The 23,261-nt window shown below is 46.9% G+C and overlaps 1 pseudogene; it reads right to left on the bottom strand.

Moving 5' to 3' along the window:
* Positions 1 to 22,382, bottom strand: part of LOC136695673 (plexin-A4 pseudogene) — a 77,547-nt pseudogene extending 55,165 nt beyond the window's left edge.
* Between the last annotated feature and the right edge of the window lie 879 nt (positions 22,383 to 23,261).

The raw sequence follows: 23,261 nt of genomic DNA, 5'->3' as shown, positions 1-23,261 counted from the left end.
TAAGTGTTGTCTAGAAGTATCAGGACACATGGTATATGATTCCAGGACTATTGAATTCTGCTGAATTTCAGACTCCTTCCTTCATTTCCGACGACTACAGACTCTAACATCTAGAGGCAGTGGCAGATGCGGGTCTTTTAAGGAGGGGAAGCTCAATTTCGGCCTACATCATAAAATGTGTGGGTTTATTTATACGTAAATTCTACCCTCCGTTCCTTTTCAAGAAAATGATCTGTGACCCTGTCGTACCAACAAGGCGTCTTTTCCAGGGACTTGACTAGTGTCCTCTCAATGGCCAGCAGAGCTAGGCTGCTTAAACGGCCTTGGCCCATGTGAAGTGTGTCCGCCTGTGCTCCCACGGATCTTTACACCAAAGGATCGCTGATTCGCTTACTTCGCTGTCAATCAAAAAGGGATTCAGCCTCAGACAGATCATCCAATCATCATGCAGAAGCTGAGCGTCCGGGCCAGCCGAGGCCAGCCCACTGCCCCATAGACCCCCAGAGACGCTGAGCGTCCGATGGGCGGGACAAAGCCCAGCATTTATCCAATGACTCGTTTCGTTTCGCTGCACTTCGCTGCTTCGCTGTTGAACCATTTAAAGCACCGTGAAGCTGCGGGAATGATTGAGAGGAAAGCCGCGTCTTTACCAGTGATAAGAAGCTGATTCTGAACAAAAGTTGAGCGCGTTGTAGTGCATATTTATTCAACGACATGTACACACTACAGTATATATTTGATCACTTATTTTTTGACATTTTAGGGGAAGCTGAGCTACCCTTGCAGTCTTAGAGCAATCACCGCTGTCTAGAGGTGTGGACCAAACTAAGTTGGATGGGTATTATTCTCTTGATTTTTTTTTTTTTTTTTTGTCATGGCGGACTTGAGCAGCAATCAACCAATCGATACGATTGACTGGAGCACCCAGTGCTTAAAGAAACTCCACAGAGGGAGAGAGAGAACAACCTCTATGAGCGTAATCCAAGCGGTCTTAATGAATCTTGATTTACCTTCAGGTTGATGTGTGTGTGTGTGTGTGTGTGTGTGTGCGTATGGAAAAGGTACTGATCCTTTGTGCCTTTTTATTTGAAAAGAACATAAGGAAGAGTGAAAAATGCTGCTAACCCACTCTGCCCAGGGCTGGATTTTACAATGTTGGCGGTGCACCGATGTTCAGTTATTGAGTGAGAGAGAGAGAGAGAAAGAGAAACGAGGGATGGCACATATCCACCCCATAATAACCATTCATCACTCATCTTCTGAAGCATCATGGTGCACCACACTGGATTTGTGTCATTAAATCATGAATATAAAGCATGTGTGCGCACACTATGCTCAATATCAGAGTCATTTTACCCCACAGACAATAATATTTATAGGTTGCCAATGAAAAGGAAGGATTTACAGCATCTATCTCCATAAAATATCTGCCTCCTACTGGTTACTTAGTCTGTGTGGGCTGACTTCCATCTGATTTGTGATCTCTTGGGACACAAAAGGGTCAGGCAAGTGTGCTAACATTCACTGACGTCTACATGAACTGTTCCACTACATAAAACCATACGGAACTGATCTTAGATCAGTATTCTGATGCGTTTAAGCCAAGATCTTTATTAATGCAATGTCAAACGTATACAGCTGAACTCTCCCGAAATGCACTGCTTGATGACGGCTGTAAAATATAGATAGGAATTGTGGGCTGGGTTTGAAAGAGATAATCAGAGCTTTCACAGTTCAGTCACGATGGGTTAGACGCTTTCGGCTTCAAACCTAATGTTGCCTGGAGCAACGGCGGCAAGTCGGACTGTCCAACATTTCTTTCCTTCTGTGGTCATATCCACGTCCTGCGATCATCTCACTCATAGTACGTGACAGGACCATTAATCCAGACACTAGGGTCATCTCATCTATGCGTGCCAGTCTATGGTCACATCTGGGAGTTTCAACAGTGCTTAGAGGACAGCACTGATCACCCACGTATTCCACTATAACTATACACTCTCAGAAAAACGGTGTCACTGTGGTGGTACCCTCAGAACTTCATCAGATATTTAGAACACATTCAGAAGCTTTAGTTAGGAATGTAATTGTACCATGTTCTATACTAATTGTTTATTTCATACGCTCCATTTCAGTTCTAGGACCTTTTTCTAGGAATCATTGGGCGCAAGGTGAGGAATACACCCTGGAGGGGGCGCCAGTCCTTCACAGGGCAACACAGACACACACACAATCACACACTCACACCTACGGACACTTTGGAGTCACCAATCCACCTACCAACGTGTGTTTTTGGACCGTGGGAGGACACCGGAGCACCTGGAGGAAACCCACGCAAACACAGAGAAAACACACCACACTCCACACAGACAGTCACCTGGAGGAAACCCACACAGACACAGGGAGAACACACCACACTCCTCACAGACAGTCACCTGGAGGAAACCCATGCAGACACAGGGAGAATACACCACACTCCTCACAGACAGTCACCCGGAGGAAACCCACGTGGACACAGGGAGAACACACCACACTCCTCACAGACAGTCACCCGGAGGAAACCCACGCAGGCCCAGGGAGAACACACCACACTCCTCACAGACAGTCACCCGGAGGAAACCCACGTGGGCACAGGGAGAACACACCACACTCCTCACAGACAGTCACCCGGAGGAAACCCACGCAGACACAGAGAGAACACACCACACTCCTCATAGACAGTCACCTGGAGGAAACCCACGCAGACACAGGGAGAACAGACCACACTCCTCACAGACAGTCACCCGGAGGAAACCCACGCAGACACAGGGAGAACACACCACACTCCTCACGGACAGTCACCCGGAAGAAACCCACACAGACACAGGGAGAACACACCACACTCCCCACAGACATTCACCCGGAGGAAACCCACACAGACACAGGGAGAACACACCACACTCCTCACAGACAGTCACCCGGAGCGGGAATCGAACCCACAACCTCCAGGCCCCTGGAGCTGTGTGACTGCGACACTACCCGCTGCTCCACCGTGCCACCCCAGAATTATATAATGAAAGCTTAAAAATATTCTCCTTCTATTCTAGGAAAAAATAGCGCAATGTACCTTTTGCAAGTGTAGAACAAGTGGTACAAGGGTGGTGATGCGGTGGGAGTGAGTTCGTAGGGTATATATAGAGCTGAGAGAAGAGTTTCGGGTGTGGTCCTACTCCCTTCATTAGTGTACATCGTCACTGTCCAAATAAAAACATGTATCTCCATTTCTGTGAACTTTTATTCTATTCCATCGTTTGAAAACAGCAGCTGTCCTTCCCTCTATGTGAACGTTTCATGATGAATGGACCGATGGAAATGCTTTAAATATACTAGGATATGTCCTAGAATCTTTTTACAATGATTTCCAATAAAAGTTAAGAAGGATTTTCCCTCTCCTGTGAAGTTAAAACTGTTTTTCTTTGAACAGTGACAACACAGAAATGGAAGGAATAATGTGTGTAAGACATCTCATTTCCTAAAGTGTTTTTTAAATCTTCCCTTCATGCTTTATATTTCAATCATCCGTTGTGTGTGGCCAGTGCCCCTGAATCGTCTGCTCACACGGCACGAAAGGTATAAACTCAAATGACATGTCGCAACATGGGTGCTCCCGCTGTGCTTGAAACACAACCCCATACGGACATTTCTGTCAGTCTGCTCACTCTCCGTTAAGTGTGGTGTGGTTCCCTGTGTATCAGACGTGCTGAGAAAGGGTATAGCTTTTCTGACCTGGAGTCCCCCCCTTGATTTCAGATGTGTGTCTTAAACTTTTAGTCTATATAGATGTACAGTTTTGACTGCACTTGGCATTGTTCAAAAGCATGTTTATTGTGTCAAAGTAGGGCCAAAAGATTTGGGAACCAAAAAGTGGAATCCATTACCTAGAAATTAAATTTAAAAAAGGAGAGGATTGTTATAAATATTCGTTTTTCAATTCATTACATGTTAGCGCTTATCCAGTTCAGGGTCGCGGTGGGTCCGGGGCCTACCTAGAATCATTGGGCGCAAGGCAGGAACACACCCTGGAAGGGGCGCCAGTCCTTCACAGGACAACACACACACACATATTCACTCTCTCATTCACTCACTCACACCTTTGGGACACTTGAGTCACCAATCCACCTACCAACGTGTGTTTTTGGACTGTGGGAGGAAACCGGAGCACCCGGAGGAAACCCACGCAAACACAGGGAGAACACACCACACTCCTCACAGACAGTCACCCGGAGGAAACCCACGCAAACACAGGGAGAACACACCACACTCCTCACAGACAGTCACCCGGAGGAATCCCACGCAGACACAGGGAGAACACACCACACACCTCACAGACAGTCACCCGGAGGAAACCCACACAGACACAGGGAGAACACACCACACACCTCACAGACAGTCACCCGGAGGAAACCCACGCAGACACAGGGAGAACACACCACACTCCTCACAGACAGTCACCCGGAGGAAACCCACGCAGACACAGGGAGAACACACCACACACCTCACAGACAGTCGCCTGGAGGAAACCCACGCAGACACAGGGAGAACACACCACAAAAAAAAGAATAAATCACTCTTTCACGAATGTTGTTAAAGGCAGACTGTATGGTTAGGTGCTCGAGTTTATACCCCTGTTGCAATTGGACTGAATAAAACACTAAATTCTGTGATAAGGAAGGGTCTTGTCCATATAAAGCATGTCCAGATCAGCTGTCCAAGTCCTTTTGCTAGTCCAGCATCAGGGCATATAAGTGTATGAGCTACTTTATTTTCCAGGAGCACACCACACTTCCCCAGACTTTATCATAGAAAAAGTTGGGGTGAGGAAGGTGTCACACCCCCTAAGGATCTGTTCCGTGCCAAGACTGAATCTCTATGAGCATCTGCAGTAAGTGCAGCAGTGTGAGGGGAGTCTGTAGCCTAGCCGTACTAACAGTGTCCTCTTTCTGATCATTTGAAGTCAGCCGGTGTCTGTTACCTAAGGCCTTGGTGATAAACCAAGCTGACACCGTGGCGATTAAAACTTACACACTTTTTGGAAGAACTTCCATAATGTCCTACCACCTGAGGCGATCCAAGCAGCCTTGTTTATGAAGGCGCTCTGCATCGTCATCGTCTGAGCCTCATCATTCTCTACCATCGCCGCGGTGCGCTTGATCGCTGCACTGATACCCGCTGCCCTGCTGAGCGTTTTTTCTTCTTTTGTGGTCAGTGTGGTGTGATGTTTATTTGTGTCTGTATTTTTAGAGATAGAGGCATTTTTCCCCCCCAGAGCCCTGTCTCAAACCATGGAGCCCTCTCCCTGCTTTACCCCCAAGAACTATGGCCATTCCAAAAGCGTGGATGCCACCATCAATCATAGCACACACACACACACACAAATAAAGGAAAGGATTGGCTGTTTTGTTGTTTTCAGGACGGTGAATAGTTTTTTTCTTTTTTCAGAAGACAAAACAAAGGAAACACGTACCCAGGGAAACTCTTAGGATTTTTTTTTGTTGTTGCTCTCACTGTTAGACTGAGCCAGGTTGATTTATGGGGCTCCACGCGTTATTGCATTTACATCATATCGTCCTTTTGATTTATCACTCGCCGCCCTGTCAAGGTTCTCCGTGCTTTTGTTGTTCTGCTCGACTCTTTCAGCTTGTGCCCCAGCAGCCAGCCACCACCACCATACTGCAGCAACCACACATTCACCGCATTCATCTCCCAAACAAAGAGCAGCCACGGGGAGAAAGAGAGGGAGAGAGGTAAGGAGATAGAGAGAAAACGTGAGTGGGAGAGAGAAAGGGATGGAGAGATTTGTGGACAAAGTGAGCAGCTGTTTGAGAGTGATTTTGGGAAACAGAGAGGAGATGAAAAGAGATGGAAGAGAGAGTGATGGAGAAAGAAATGTACACAGAATGGGTGAGTGAGGGAGGGAGAAATATAGAGTAAAAAGATAGAGAAAGAGAAGTAGAGAGCTGAGGACAGTGGCCTGCTGGTTGAGAGTGATTTGTAGAGAGAGAGAAAGAGAGAGATGAAATATGTCAAAGAGAATGACATGTAAGAGAGAGAGAGAAATCGAAGTAGAGGGGATGGAGAGATCTGGAGACAGAATGAGCAGCTGGTGCATACTGAGAGGGAGAGATGAGGGAGAGTGATGGACAGAGACATTGAGAGAGAGAAACATAGTGATGATAAAGAAGTAATTGGAATGAGAGAGGTGCAGAAAGACAGGGATTTGGAGACAGAGTGTTAGAGATGTTCAATGGCTTTGAAGCGGAGAGATGGAAAAGGAGTGTGAAGCATGGCATCACTCGGGACGGGGGCGAGCACTTGGACAGTTGCACCACTCTCCACGATGCCGTAAACACAGGTAAACACACTCGTAAGGCAGAGGCAGATTGAACGACGTGTCTTAGGAAAGTGACACAGTAAGATGAATACTTCCTCCTCCTTTCTGCCCATGCCTCAGTGTCAGACTCATTGTTTTCAATAAAGTGTCACGGCGGCCCATTATATAATCGCATTTGTGATTTGGGATCGCGGGGTTTGATGCGATCAATGGCTATTAGAATCGGGCCGTATTGATTGAAAGCAGAGAGCAGATATGATCTCTCCATCTCTGGGGCGGCGAGTCTCGCTTAGATCATAATCTCCCCCTGCTCCTTTAAGGAGGCTGATTGGCATTAATAGGCCCCTGTGTAGCCTAGGGACACGCGCCCAGATCATTTTTCACCCCTAATAGTATGACTGTACACTGCCCTCACATCCATTAGGGGCTTAGGAGCTTTAGGGTGAGGGGCACGTCATGCTGCTGTCTGGAGACGAGGCAGGGGTCAGGGAAGAAGTGGCAGCGTTATTTAGCACTGGTCAAACATTATTAGGGCATGGGCTTTAGTGTTTGTGTGTGTGTTATAGAGTTGATTACACTGCTGGTTACATAAATATTTAGAGAACTGTACAAGAAAATGGATTAACAATTATTTAAAAACATTTTTAACTTTGGTTTGTATGTTAGCTACTATTTGGAAATAGACTGACCCTACAAATGTATTTTGTTTTTTTAGAAAGTGTATTAAAACACTGTTCTTGCTGTTTAATTTCTGCAATATTTTTATCATCTTCTCAAACATCCACTTACTCTTTACTCTCTCCTTTAAAGTTCATTCATACATTCATTCATTATCTGTAACCCTTATCCAGTTCAGGGTCGCGGTGGGTCCAGAGCCTACCTGGAATCATTGGGCGCAAGGCAGGAATACACCCTGGAGGGGGCGCCAGTCCTTCACAGGACAACACACACACACACACATTCACACACACCTACGGACACTTTTGAGTCGCCAATCCACCTACCAACGTGTGTTTTTGGACTGTGGGAGGAAACCGGAGCACCCGGAGGAAACCCAGGGAGACACAGGGAGAACACACCACACTCCTCACAGACAGTCACCCGGAGGAAACCCACACAGACACGGGGAGAACACATCAACTCCTCACAGACAGTCACCCGGAGGAAACCCAGGGAGACACAGGGAGAACACACCACACTCCTCACAGACAGTCACCCGGAGGAAACCCACACAGACACGGGGAGAACACATCAACTCCTCACAGACAGTCACCCGGAGGAAACCCAGGGAGACACAGGGAGAACACACCACACTCCTCACAGACAGTCACCCGGAGGAAACCCACACAGACACAGGGAGAACACATCAACTCCTCACAGACAGTCACCCGGAGGAAACCCAGGGAGACACAGGGAGAACACACCACACTCCTCACAGACAGTCACCCGGAGGAAACCCACACAGACACGGGGAGAACACATCAACTCCTCACAGACAGTCACCCGGAGGAAACCCAGGGAGACACAGGGAGAACACACCACACTCCTCACAGACAGTCACCCGGAGGAAACCCACACAGACACGGGAAGAACACATCAACTCCTCACAGACAGTCACCCGGAGGAAACCCACGCAGACACAGGAAGAACACACCACACTCCCCACAGACAGTCACCCGGAGGAAACTCACGCAGACACAGGGAGAACACACCACACTCCTCACAGACAGTCACCCGGAGGAAACCCACGCAGACACAGGAAGAACACACCACACTCCTCACAGACAGTCACCCGGAGGAAACCCACGCAGACACAGGGAGAACACACCACACTCCTCACAGACAGTCACCCGGAGGAAACCCACACAGACACAGGGAGAACACAGCACACTCCTCACAGACAGTCACCCTGAGCGGGAATCGAACCCACGACCTCCAGGTCCCTGGAGCGGTGTGACTGCGACACTACCTGATGTGCCACCGTGCCACCCTCTCCTTTAAAATACAGTTTCTAAATAAACACTGTGACGCTTCACAGACCTGTAATAGGGAGAATATAGGAAGCACAGCAACCCAGCCATTAAGTTCCAGACCATGTAAAGTTACAGGGACCGGACGCCAAATGCTGAGGTAAAATGCCAACACTCTGCTGACACAATAACTGAGATCCAAACCTCCCCTGGCATTAATGTCAATACAAAAACCTTCATTGAACAGATTCCCATGGCCAAGTACAATGGCAAGCATCAGCTGGAGTGGTGTAAATCACATCGTCACTGGACTCTGGAGCAGGGGATACGATGATCTGTGGAGTGACAGTCTGATAGAGTCTGGGTTTGTTGAACGCCTGCCTGACTGCCCTGTGTCAACTGTAAAGTTCGGTGGAGGAGGTATAATGTCATGGGGTTGATTTTTCAGGGGATGGCCTAGGCCCCGTAGACATTTCAGACAATTGTATGCCTCCAAATTTGTGGGAAAGGTTCGGAGAAGGCCCTTGTCTGTTGCAGCATGACCGTGCCCCAGTGCATAAAGCAAGGTCCATAAAGGCGTTTGGTTGAGTTTGGTGTGGAAGAACTTGACTGGCCCTAACCTCATCCCCATCAAACACTTTTGAGATGAACTAGAACAGAAAGTGAGAGGCGGGGCATCAGTGTCTGACCTCACAAAGCAGCAAACGTCAATAAGAAGAATGCCAAACTATAATATAAATCAGACAACAATGTTGTGCTTTATAAAACAATTCATTGATGGAGTCGTGGGCCCCAGTAAAGAGGGGTTTACAGGTCCATCTGTTGTTACTGGCTGTGATGTCTTAATGAACAGTGTATGTCCATTAGGGAGGGACCCTGTGGGAATCACTGTGTTGAATGACCCACATAAAAAGGTGTGTAAATAAGCATGCCTAGAGAGAAAGAGGAGGGAGTGCCACTACTGCCATCACTACTTTTGCATGTGTGTATGTGTGTGTGTCTGTGTGTGTGTGTGTGTGTGTGTAAGGGCCATTGACTGCCTCTCTGCATCCAGCCAGAGTTTCTCTGCATTTTCACAAGGTGACATTTAAAGGACAGTTTCACACACTGCAGTTCAGCAACCACAAGCCGCTGACACATAAAAGGCTTTATTACTCCAACAGCAAGCAACAGAGGCAGGAGGCAGGGACTGCAATGTGTGTGTGTGTGTGTGTGTGTGTGTACCAGGTTTCACTCATGTTGAACAAAATCTCTTTACACATTCACATTGTGGGAATTGTCAAAACATGGTCTCCACAATTTACATCTTTATATTTTAAGGTTAGGGTAAGGGTTAAGGTTTGGGTGTTAGGACAATGCTGTGAGGATGTGATTGTATTCAGCATTAATGAGAGGATCAGTGCACATCAGGAACAGCTGTTGGTAAACACGTTGGTAAGTGGATTGGCGACTTAAAAGTGTCTGTAGGTGTGAGTGAATGTTTGTCGCCCTGTGAAGGACTGGCGCCCCCTCCAGGGTGTATTCCCGCCTTGCACCCAATGATTCCAGGTAGGCTCTGGACCCACCATGACCCTGAACTGGATAAGGGTTACAGATAATGAATGAATGTATGAATTATAAGGAGTGACTACAAACTTCTGGAAGCAATCAAGACATATTTAGATATTGTTGTTGTCCGATTAAAAACATGTATCTCCAGTTTTAGCGGTTAACACTTTTTTACATGTGTTAAATCTCCACGTATCTCACACCTCGGTACTGTCTGGGTGTCTGGGCTAAAGTTAACAACTGATCTCAAGAATACTCATCAACTGATCAAGAATAGTAATGATAGATTCTGCTTTTGCTAAAACATGGATTCATAGCGGCAGTGTTGTAGGAGAATACGCTGCAGGCTGTGGTCACATGGAGGTGGACCTGTAACCACAAGAATATTTGCTGTCTACAAAACAATCAAGTGTTTTAAGGTAGTGTCTGAGTCACATAGCTCCAGGGGCCTGGAGGTTGTGGGTTCGATTCCCGTTCTGGGTGACTGTCTGTGAGGAATGTGGTGTGTTCTCCCTGTGTCTGCGTGGGTTTCCTCCGGGTGACTGTCTGTGAGGAGTGTGGTGTGTTCTCCCTGTGTCCGCGTGGGTTTCCTCCGGGTGACTGTCTGTGAGGAGTGTGGTGTGTTCTCCCTGTGTCCGCGTGGGTTTCCTCCGGGTGACTGTCTGTGAGGAGTGTGGTGTGTTCTCCCTGTGTCTGTGTGGGTTTCCTCCGGGTGACTGTCTGTGAGGAGTGTGGTGTGTTCTCTCTGTGTCTGCGTGGGTTTCCTCCGGGTGACTGTCTGTGAGGAGTGTGATGTGTTCTCTCTGTGTCTGTGTGGGTTTCCTCTGGGTGACTGTCTGTGAGGAGTGTGGTGTGTTCTCCCTGTGTCTGTGTGGGTTTCTTCTGGGTGACTGTCTGTGAGGAGTGTGGTGTGTTCTCCCTGTGTCCCCATGGGTTTCCTCCGGGTGCTCCGGTTTCCTCCCAATACAGTCTTTTCCTGTTTCTGAATAGTTAGTTTTTTGAAGATACGTGTTTTTAATTGGACTGCGAGACAAGGAACAGATGCATCACACAATGTTGTGAATGAGAATGACTGATGGTATGAAGGGGCATTTGAAATGTTTAGCATTGTTGTAGTAGATGAGTGACGTTATCCAGAAGTCCACTTTCCCCCTCGTCATCTGCTTTATCACGGCTTCTGGAGGGTCTAGGCATGGCTTCACACCAGATTCAGCTTTCTTGACTTGTTTTTTTTTTCCACACTGTTCATGTCTCACTTTTTCAGCTGTTCACACCAGAAAATTGCTCCAAAGAACAGCACACTGGCAAACATAAGCAGGAAGAACAGAGTTCTGTGCACAGCTTAATGAAGACAGCCTTGGTTCTCTGGAGTCTAAGGGCATAACTTTTTAAAGTGGTCTTTGAGTGCACTTGCATAGCACACGACTCCCACATAAGAATCAAACCCCTCTGACCCTGAAGCTCTGTTATCTTCTTTACTTCTTTCCAAAACCGCTGTACCAACTTCAGCAGGAGGTGCACAGGATTTCACACATCTCCGACTCCAACTGAATGAAGGATGACGGGTTTCTTGTGGGATGGGAAAGTCCTTAGAGAATTCCTGCATTTCCATTGGTCAGTTGCCCTCAAACTGTTGACAGACACTCAAATCCACCAATCACACACAGTGAAAGGCAGATGTCGTGTTTCTTGTGTTTCTCATTCTTTAGCCTCGTAACTCCAGATGCGGGTCACGTACCACTTCATGATAAGATGGAATGGAAAAGGCAGACTATAGACTCAGGAGGTATCTGAACCATGTCTCTGCAATATTATCACAAATATATTATAAGAGAAATATTCTCCCCTTTTCCACAAGTAAACATATTTTACAAGGATCAAACACCACAGACCGGTTGTCCCCCTGTTCAAACAGCCCTGCTCAGAACGCCCGCTTTCAGCGCCTGATCCTTTAAACGATAACGAGCCACTCTCTGTTCGCCCCAACCCCGAGCGCACAGCAGAGAAGAACGAGGAGCTGAAGCTCTGGTTTTTAGCTGTTTTCGCTCGGTTCTCTTTCTTCTCCGTTCTCGTTTTCTCCATTTTTAGCTCATATTTCTCTGTGCTTTTTGGATCGGTACAGTCATTCATTCTCTGTAACCCTTATCCAGTTCAGGGTTGCAGTGGGTCCAGAGCCTACCTGGAATCATTGGGCGCAAGGCGGGAATACACCCTGGAGGGGGCGCCAGTCCTTCACAGGGCAACACACATTCACTCACACACTCACACCTACGGACACTTTTGAGTCGCCAATCCACTTACCAACGTGTGTTTTTTCGACTGTGGGAGGAAACCAGAGCACCCGGAGGAAACCCATGCAGACACAGGGAGAACACACCACACTCCTCACACACAGTCACCCGGAGGAAACCCACGCAGACACAGGGAGAACACACCACACTCCTTACAGACAGTCACCCAGAGCGGGAATTGAACCCACAACCAGTGTGACTGTGACACTACCTGCTGCGCCACTGTCCCTCTGCCCAGCATTTCTGCTTCTCCATTAGAAATAACCGGTCCGTGTTCCTTGGAAACTGTTTTTTTTCAGGCCCTACTCGGGTTGTTCTGTAACAGACTAAACTGTGATGTGTAAACCTTGCAGAACACTGACTGGCCAAAGAGAGTCGTCAATCACAACGCAACGCAGACGACCAGCACCAACTCTCCATCTGTAAAATCTCCAGCTGCAGCAGAGATCACGTTTGTTTTTATCCGACTCACGACGGCAGCTCGTAAAATGACGCTGTGGTCTTTTGAAGAGGTTCAAACGCTCCTTGGATCGGTGGCCGACGAAAGAATCCAGCGAGAGCTGGACGCTGCAACAAGGAAGGAACAAACTCTACTGATCTGTCTGAACTGATGACGGAGCTGTGTTTAGTCCCAAACAAGAACAACAACACGCCAATACACCATGAGTACACACCGCTTAACGTTACCGCCGCCGTTGTTGTGGTTTCCAAAGCCTGCTGTTCCCCTCAGAGACAGGGTTTTGAGACATCACAAGCTACATTTCAGGGGGGAGCTGTAGCAGTAGAAAACCAACCAGGAGTCAGGGACCACAAAGTGAGTAGGACAGAGTGAAGCAGAGCAGAATAAAGTTGAGTAGAGTAGGTGCCATGCAGTGGAAAAGCACCAATAGAGAGCTGGTCCAGCCGCCGAAGCACCCAGCCAAGGAGAGATGGACTAGAGAAGTCAAAGAACATGATTCTCATTATGTTCCCTGCTGTGTTTTTTGTGGGAGTATGTAACTGTAAGATGGTTTGTGCTGATTTATGTTGCTGGTCATCCAGCAGAAACATAATTCTATTGCTTGCTCTCATCATATCAGCGACAAAACACAAGATATCTGGGTTTTGCTGGTGACCCTCTATGCTGCAACGTTGCTTTTCATACTAAAGCTTAGCAAAGAGATGGGCCACAAGGACAAACCACTAAACCATAGCCAGTGCTCAGCTACAAACAGGTCGCAGCTGGATCTGTATGTAAGGGTCTTTTAGATTATTAAAGTCACATTTTGTGGGGAGTTGCAGGGAAGACAAATGTACAGGTTATAGCCAGCGTAACAACAGCCAACTGGAGGCTAGAGGAATAATGGAGACAACACTGTGAAGACAACAGTCTGGAGGGAAAACAGCAGCCAAATGTGCGTTAGACGGTCAGCAGGCCACTCAGCTGAGAGCAAGACTAGCACTGCTGCAGTGGCCTGAATGGCTTTAGGCAGAATGTGTGTGTGTGTGTGTGTGTGTGTGTTTGTGTGTGTGTGTGTGTGTGTGTGTGTGTGTGGAGGGTTTAGTTTTATAGTCTGATAGTACGAACAGTGGTGTGGCTGCATTAGTGATATGATAATAACAGTGAACAGTCGTCTCTGTGGATTAGCACTGCCTATGCACTGCCAGACAAACTACAAGCCGGAGCTAAAGAAACATGCACTCTATCTCAGCTTGAAGAGTGTGTGTGTGTGTCTGCGTGTGTGTGTGTGTGTGTGTGTGTGTGTGTGTGTGTGTGTGTGTGTGTGTTCTGCGGCATACAGCAGACAGTTTTCTGTTCCCAGGGTCTCTCATTAAAGTGAGGCACCTCTGCTTGGGCTGAGGAGGCCTGCTGCAGACTGGACGAGTCAGCATGCCTGTCTCTCTCTCTCTGTCTCTCTCACACTCTATTTCTCTCTCTCTTTCTCTCTCTCTTTCTCTCTTACATACACTGTCTCTCTCTAGTTCTCTCTCTCTCTCTCTCTCTATCTCTCTCTCTCTATTTCTCTCTTACACTCTCTCTATTTCTCTCTCTCACACACTCTCCATCTCTATTTCTCTCTCTCTATTTATCTCTCTCTCTATTTCTCTCTCTATATATTTCTCTCTCGTACACTCTCTCTATTTCTCTCTCTATATCTCTCTCTCTCTCTCACACACACACACTCTCTCTCACACACTCTCTCTCTCACACTCTTTCCCTCTCCCTCTCTCTCTCTATCTCTCTTTCTCTCTCTCTCTATTTCTCTCTCTTACTCTCTCTCTCTCTCTCTCTCTCTCTCTCTCTCTCTTGTTTGGTCAGTGAAGCTGATAAAACGGACAATGACTTAAAAAACAATGTATGTTTCTCTAATTCAGTGATAGTTCCAATTATATGTCAACACACACACACTCACACACACACACACACACCTATATATCAGTGTTATAACTTCATACAGTAGCCTCAGATACTTTGAAATCACCTGTAATATTCTAATGGCAGTTATTTGTTCACTATTAATAAACATGTACATAATGTTAGAAAGGTTGTATGTAACGGGACGGTTTGGTGACCAGCAGTGATCTGGAGGGGTGTTACTGATCCAAAAACCATCATCCAACATCAGCACCTGACCTCAGTGGGCCTCCTGAATCAGAATGCCATCAAATCCTCACCTGAGTTATACAGTCTTATCAGAAGCGTAGAAATGTTTACTGCAGCAAAAGGGAGACCTACTATAGACGCCCTGTGTTTCTGGGGGAATGCTGCGTAAGCAGGTGTCTACAGTGGGTACATGTTTGAATTATTTTAACACATCAAAGCTGAGCAGCATCACTGAGACATTCAGCACATTGCATTATAAAAAAGTGCATACAAGCATTCTGTGGGTGTTAAGGTACTGAGCATTTCAGTTTCACATCAAACACACACACACACACACTGTTGCTTAATGAATATGCGCCGTTTAATATAAACTTCATCAGACGCTGGTGTTGACTCAGTCACGCTGTGTGATAATGCGCTGTTTCTGCTTAATGGAATAATTGAAGTTCTTTATGTTTTATTGACTCACCGAGAGCTGACAGTCAAGACGGCTGAGGCCTGCTCTCTCGCTCTCTCTCTCTCCCTCTCTCTCTCTCTTCCTCTCTCTGAATGTTGATCAATCGATAAGCCTAGGCTTTGCTGAATTTGAATGCAAATGGGCCGTTGGATTAACCGTTGGACACACGCTCTGAATATTACAGAAGCGGCCGGGTGAAATTAGATTTATTTCCGACCATCTGATGGATTTCTCCAGCAGCTGCTTCTCCTTCGTCTCCTTCTTCTCGTTCGTTCTCTTTTTTGTTTCGATGAGCACATATTTGAGTTGAGAATTGAAAACGGTGTGACCTCCTCCATCCCCCCCGCTTATATACGGTGATTATGTGAGCTTCAGTAAACACTGCTCGCTGGATGGAGGCGTCCTGAGGGTACGTGTAGGCAATAAAAGAAGGAAGGTAGGGAGCATAAATAACACAATACTTTGCTTTGTTTCTGAGCTCCACGTTTACTGTCGGTCTAAGGGTGGGATCTGTTTCCTGTTCGTTGTTGGAAACAAAGGCAATTTATGAAATATACATTTTCTGCATGGCTAGTATTTATTTCTTTATCGCAGTCACTTATTTTATGTCTCAGTCACACAGCACCAGGGACCTGGAGGTCGTGGTCGTGACTGTCTGTGAGGAGTGTGGTGTGTTCTCCCTGTGTCTGCGTGGGTTTCCTCCGGGTGACTGTCTGTGAGGAGTGTGGTGTGTTCTCTCTGTGTCTGCGTGGGTTTCCTCCGGGTGACTGTCTGTGAGGCGTGTGGTGTGTTCTCCCTGTGTCTGCGTGGGTTTCCTCCGGGTGACTGTCTGTGAGGCGTGTGGTGTGTTCTCCCTGTGTCTGCGTGGGTTTCCTCCAGGTGACTGTCTGTGAGGAGTGTGGTGTGTTCTCTCTGTGTCTGCGTGGGTTTCCTCCAGGTGACTGTCTGTGAGGCGTGTGGTGTGTTCTCCCTGTGTCTGCGTGGGTTTCCTCCGGGTGACTGTCTGTGAGGAGTGTGGTGTGTTCTCCCTGTGTCTGCGTGGGTTTCCTCCGGGTGACTGTCTGTGAGGCGTGTGGTGTGTTCTCCCTGTGTCTGCGTGGGTTTCCTCCGGGTGACTGTCTGAGGAGTGTGGTGTGTTCTCCCTGTGTCTGTGTGGGTTTCCTCCGGGTGACTGTCTGTGAGGAGTGTTGTGTGTTCTCCCTGTGTCTGTGTGGGTTTCCTCCGGGTGACTGTCTGTGAGGAGTGTGGTGTGTTCTCCCTGTGTCTGCGTGGGTTTCCTCCGGGTGACTGTCTAAGGAGTGTGGTGTGTTCTCCCTGTGTCTGTGTGGGTTTCCTCCGGGTGACTGTCTGTGAGGAGTGTTGTGTGTTCTCCCTGTGTCTGCGTGGGTTTCCTCCGGGTGACTGTCTAAGGAGTGTGGTGTGTTCTCCCTGTGTCTGTGTGGGTTTCCTCCGGGTGACTGTCTGTGAGGAGTGTGGTGTGTTCTCCCTGTGTCTGCGTGGGTTTCCTCTGGGTGACTGTCTAAGGAGTGTGGTGTGTTCTCCCTGTGTCTGTGTGGGTTTCCTCCGGGTGATTGTCTGTGAGGAGTGTGGTGTGTTCTCTCTGTGTCTGTGTGGGTTTCCTCCGAGTGACTGTCTGTGAGGAGTGTGGTTTGTTCTCCCTGTGTCTGTGTGGGTTTCCTCCGTGTGACTGTCTGTGAGGAGTGTGGTGTGTTCTCCCTGTGTCTGCGTGGGTTTCCTCCAGGTGACTGTCTGAGGAGTGTGGTGTGTTCTCCCTGTGTCTGTGTGGGTTTCCTCCGGGTGACTGTCTGTGAGGAGTGTTGTGTGTTCTCCCTGTGTCTGTGTGGGTTTCCTCCGGGTGACTGTCTGAGGAGTGTGGTGTGTTCTCCCTGTGTCTGTGTGGGTTTCCTCCGGGTGACTGTCTGTGAGGAGTGTTGTGTGTTCTCCCTGTGTCTGTGTGGGTTTCCTCCGGGTGACTGTCTGTGAGGAGTGTGGTGTGTTCTCCCTGTGTCTGCGTGGGTTTCCTCCGGGTGACTGTCTGAGGAGTGTGGTGTGTTCTCCCTGTGTCTGTGTGGGTTTCCTCCGGGTGACTGTCTGTGAGGAGTGTTGTGTGTTCTCCCTGTGTCTGTGTGGGTTTCCTCCGGGTGACTGTCTGTGAGGAGTGTGGTGTGTTCTCTCTGTGTCTGTGTGGGTTTCCTCCGAGTGACTGTCTGTGAGGAGTGTGGTTTGTTCTCCCTGTGTCTGTGTGGGTTTCCTCCGGGTGACTGTCTGTGAGGAGTGTGGTGTGTTCTCCCTGTGTCTGTGTGGGTTTCCTCCGTGTGACTGTCTGTGAGGAGTGTGGTGTGTTCTCCCTGTGTCTGCGTGGGTTTCCTCCAGGTGACTGTCTGAGGAGTGTGGTGTGTTCTCCCTGTGTCTGCGTGGGTTTCCTCCGGGTGACTGTCTGAGGAGTGTGGTGTGTTCTCCCTGTGTCTGTGTGGGTTTCCTCTGGGTGACTGTCTGTGAGGAGTGTGGTGTGTTCTCCCTGTGTCTGCGTGGGTTTCCTCCAGGTGACTGTCTGAGGAGTGTGGTGTGTTCTCCCTGTGTCTGCGTGGGTTTCCTCCGGGTGACTGCCTGAGGAGTGTGGTGTGTTCTCTCTGTGTCTGTGTGGGTTTCCTCCGGGTGACTGTCTGTGAGGAGTGTTGTGTGTTTTCCCTGTGTCTGTGTGGGTTTCGTCCGGCTGACTGTCTGAGGAGTGTGGTGTGTTCTCCCTGTGTCTGTGTGGGTTTCCTCCGGGTGACTGTCTGAGGAGTGTGGTGTGTTCTCCCTGTGTCTGTGTGGGTTTCCTCTGGGTGACTGTCTGTGAGGAGTGTGGTGTGTTCTCCCTGTGTCTGCGTGGGTTTCCTCCAGGTGACTGTCTGAGGAGTGTGGTGTGTTCTCCCTGTGTCTGTGTGGGTTTCCTCCGGGTGACTGCCTGAGGAGTGTGGTGTGTTCTCTCTGTGTCTGTGTGGGTTTCCTCCGGGTGACTGTCTGTGAGGAGTGTTGTGTGTTTTCCCTGTGTCTGTGTGGGTTTCCTCCGGCTGACTGTCTGTGAGGAGTGCTGTGTGTTCTCCCTGTGTCTGTGTGGGTTTCCTCCGGGTGACTGTCTGAGGAGTGTGGTGTGTTCTCCCTGTGTCTGTGTGGGTTTCCTCTGGGTGACTGTCTGTGAGGAGTGTGGTGTGTTCTCCCTGTGTCTGCGTGGGTTTCCTCCAGGTGACTGTCTGAGGAGTGTGGTGTGTTCTCCCTGTGTCTGCGTGGGTTTCCTCCGGGTGACTGCCTGAGGAGTGTGGTGTGTTCTCTCTGTGTCTGTGTGGGTTTCCTCCGGGTGACTGTCTGTGAGGAGTGTTGTGTGTTTTCCCTGTGTCTGTGTGGGTTTCCTCCGGCTGACTGTCTGTGAGGAGTGCTGTGTGTTCTCCCTGTGTCTGTGTGGGTTTCCTCTGGCTGACTGTCTGAGGAGTGTGGTGTGTTCTCCCTGTGTCTGCGTGGGTTTCCTCCGGCTGACTGTCTGTGAGGAGTGCTGTGTGTTCTCCCTGTGTCTGAGTGGGTTTCCTCTGGCTGACTGTTTGTGAGGAGTGTGGTGTGAGCTGGATTAGGTTTACAGATAGTGAATGAATGTTACATTTATATAGTGTCTTTCTTGAAACCCAAGCTGTAAACGAAGATATTTTACAAGAGTTTGTGCTGGAGTTCTGCATTCCTCACGTTAAGTTCTTTCTTTTTCGCTTTTGGTTTTGCACTTTGTGTTGTGACACGCAACCGTCTCCAGGGATGGTAACAAGGAAACTGTGATGTTGCCTCAACAGTCTCCTCAACAACCCCCTCTGCCCTGTTGGCTGTGTTGCGTTGAGCGGAGGTGGAGGTGGAGGTACAGGTGCAGGTGGCGATCATCAAGGAAACACATCCAAATCCCAGTCGATCTTCGGGTATAAGCCATACTCAGGAGGCGTGTTCAAGGGCAGTCATCGGAACCAGAGCAGGAGCTGGAGCACATGGAGGAGTAGAGCATACGCATGCCCTCTTTCCTTTTAGTATTTTAGTTTTTTCTGCATTCTTTTCTCTGCCTCACCATTCCACATATCTAAAACCCGCCAATCTGCCACAAACAGCTCTGGTATTATTTTACAACACCCGCAGCAACTCTGTTGAACTCTGCCTTATTTTCTCACTTTCCTGCTCTTTCAGTAATAATTCATCTCTTAACCATTCTAACTGATTTGGACTGAAACTTCTTCCGACAGAAAACCCCAACTTAACCCAGTCTGCCATTTGGCCTACACTGCCAGGTCCGTATTCACTCAGCATGTACCTATACTGAGAGGCAGCCGTGTCTATTCTAGTCTATATCTTTTTTGGGAATCTGTACCCATGCTGATTTGCTACAGCAACACCCCATCTTCTTCTTTCGCACTCTAACGAAATCCAATCCTGCCTAGGAGTAATATCTTAAAACTCAGGTAGACATCACCCTAGGTCACCCTGGAATGTCCTGCCCTATGAGTTTTAACCCTTAATGGAAGTGCCCCCCCCCCGGGAAGCACAAGGTGGCCTGTTGTCCGGGGTTATGGCAAATCCAAAAGTGCCACCTAGGCGGAAGACCATTACATCCAGACAGTACCGTATTCGCCATGTACATATAAAGGCTTCCTCTTCCAGTTAACTCTTAAACATTGTTTGCTGGACACAATTAGGTTCTAAAGAAAGTTTGTGTGCATTTTTTTAAAGTTTCTTTATCTTTATTCAAGGCCATTTAACTTTTTTCCATACTCCTTTTTTCTTGTCATTAATTACATATTTGTTTTTCACATCCTCAAAACATTGATATGACGGTTAGACTTCCCTAAATCTATCTAAATACTTAATACTGAATCTAGCTACACACGTGTACTGCTAAGCATTTTCTCAAGGAATTCAATTAAATTCAATTCAACTTTTAATTTCTTTGGTTTTTTCCACGTTGAGGTCGAGATCGTTGTCTGTGCACCATTCCTTGAGGAGTTTCACCTCCTCTCTGTTCGCGTCCTCGTTGTTCTTGGTAATGAGGCCCACAACTGTTGTATCGTCAGCAAACTTGATGATGGTGTTGGGGTTGTGCTTGGCGATGCAATCATGGGTGTAAATGTGGACAGCCTGTGCTGAGGGGGGTGGGAGAAGTGTGGCCGCTCATCCTAACAGAGGCTGTCGGTGAGGATATCCAGAATCCAGCTGCACACTGAGTGACTAATTCCGAGGATCTTGAGCTTGGAGATCAGTCTAGTCGGGATGGTTGTGTTAAGCTGATGGACCCTATCAATATAGCTATTTTGCTATTCCGTTGTTTTGTCAGTGCCTCTTTCAGTTGCATTTAAACAGTAATTATGTGACATAGCCATATTCAATATGTTGTTTTATTTTCTAATGTCCCTTGGCTACTCAAATATATAATCACTTGAGGTTTTCATGCTGACCGATAAATCAATTTTTCTATAAATTGGCCATGTTTTGACCAAAATTTTACCAAGTGCCTGCTTTTTTTTTTTTTTTTTTGCATATTTCTCAATGTACAGCCTTGAAATCATATTCCCACCTCAAATATCTTTGCACAGATTGTTAGTGTGAGGCGTCTGTTAGTTGAAAACACAAGTATTTTTGATGCTAATTTATTACATGGCATATTACTGTGACAAAATATATTTGTAGAATCAGATGGACTTATTTTTATTGATATTCTAAGCTCTGGGATGTATGACTGATAAAGTTCTGACAGTCACAGCAGGCCCAGACTTTCAGGAATTTAGTTCAGGGAAAATATGGACAATATCCCAACAAATAAAAATTGTTTGGGTACATTGGCAGTTTTCACAGCTGCTTATAATAATAACAATTAATATTATTATAATCTTTTAAAAAAATGATGGAACACAATAAACGATTATTTAAGCTTTTTAGTTTATATTTGTTGATCTAATGCAGTGTTATTTGACGTGAAACCTACAAAAACATTGAAAAACTATAAATCAATATTAGGAATATGTTTTTGCTAATGACTCATATTTTTCTGCCCAGAGACAGCGTGGAACTGAAAGTAAACGCTGTCATTCTTGTCCTGAGCCAAGTCCTCAGTTATGATTATAGTGAATATAAATAGAATATTTTATGAGAGCAACATAACACATAGATTTTGAAGGAGCACCCTGATTTTTAGATGATTTTTCACACTGGATTACTCCCAGAGGCTTCACAGCACCGCGATGAGAGCAATATTTTTAGAAATGGTAGGATCTTCGGTTTCTAACGGTATGTGGAAATCACAGACGCATTCAGGCATTTAAGAATTATAAAGCTGATTATATAAGTTGTGCTTTGTACTCCGCAAACTGCGGATTTCGGGTCCAGCATTCTTACATAGGTGTTCTTACCCTCCAGGTGGTTCCGTAAAGTGTGCATTGCCAGTGCTATTGCTTCTTCAGTGGAACTGTTCACTGTAGGCAAAACGGGTGAGTCTTTCAAAGCACTTCATTACCGTGGGTGTGAATGCAATTGGGCGATAGTGCTTGGGGCATGTGATGTTGGGTTTCATTGGCATGGGTAATGATGGTTGTGGTTTTCGGCAGGTGCGAACAGTAGACTGTGCCAAGGAGACGTTGAAAAATTCTGTGAAGGTGGCAGAGACTAACATGGAGTCAAGACAAAGCCCGAATTTCACCCCCCCCCACACCCACATGTCCAGCCTTCCTTTTCTTCCTCCACTCTTCTTACCTTTCTCTATTAATCTGCACACACTCAGAAGTACAGCACCGCAGTCTGAATTCAAACCACATCACGAACTGTAAGAGTGGACAATGGGGCGCAACATGTGGCTCTCATTCTGTCAGAAAAATGGGGGGAATGGACAGGGGTTTGTTCATCAAATATACAAACAATATAAATGTACCTTAACTGTAAAACAAACGTCCTAGTGTCCTATAATATGTCTTAAAGGTCACCTTACAGTTATTTTGTCATGTGGAAAACATCTATATATTGTTACATAATACATTCATTTATTGATTCATCCACTCTGTAAGTGCTCCATTTTAAATTTTAAATGATTATAATACTAACATACCTAGTTTTGTGTTCTGTTTTGTATTGTTTCTTGTTTGTGCTCCCTGTGTCATGTCACTGTTCCCCCGTCTTGTGTCTGCTTCCTGCTTGTTCCCTTGTCATGTGATACCCTTGTGCTTCTAGTGTCACGTGTCTTAATTAGTGTCCAGGTGTTTCTTGTTAGAGTTGTGATCTTATAGTCCATGATTGTGTTTCCTGGTTGTGGGTCTTTTTTTTTTTTTTTTTTTTTTTAAATGCCTTCTTGTTTAATGTTTAGCCTTCTTGTTTAGCATTTAGTGTTTAGCCTTGTTGTTTAGTGTTTAGCCTTGTTGTTTAGCATTTAGTGTTTAGCCTTGTTGTTTAGCATTTAGTGTTTAGCCTTCTTGTTTAATGTTTAGCCTTGTTGTTTAGCTTTTGAGTTTAACCTTCGTGTTTAGCCTTCTTGTTTAATGTTTAGCATTTAGCATTTAATGTTTAGCCTTGTTGCTTAGCGTTTAGCCTTGTTGCTTAGCGTTTAGCCTTCTTGTTTAGCCTACTTCTTTAGCATTTAGCATTTAGTGTTTAGCCTTCTTTGGTGTTTAGACTTCTTTAGCATTTAGTGTTTAGCCTTTGCCCCTTCACTCTGTTCTTGTTTAGTGTTAGCCCCTTCGTTCTGTTTAGTTCCTGTTTAGCATCCTAGCCCTAGTGTTTAGCGTCCTAGTCTTGTTTTATGTCCTTGTCTTCAGATTTTTAAAAAAAAATTAAATCTTCTGCACTTACCTCTACCCTGCTGCTTGTACCATCCATTATCTGTAACCGCTTATCCAATTTAGGGTCGCGGGGGGTCCAGAGCCTACCTGGAATCATCGGGCGCAAGGCGGGAATACACCCTGGAGGGGACGCCAGTCCTTCACAGGGCAACACAGACACACACACATTCACTCACACCTACAGACACTTTCGAGTCGCCAATCCACCTGCAACATGT

Source organism: Hoplias malabaricus, chromosome 4 (genome assembly GCF_029633855.1).
Source record: "Hoplias malabaricus isolate fHopMal1 chromosome 4, fHopMal1.hap1, whole genome shotgun sequence".
Taxonomy (NCBI): domain Eukaryota; kingdom Metazoa; phylum Chordata; class Actinopteri; order Characiformes; family Erythrinidae; genus Hoplias; species Hoplias malabaricus.
The sequence above is the reverse complement of the archived record's forward strand: the minus strand, read 5'-3'. Positions and strand labels throughout refer to the sequence as shown.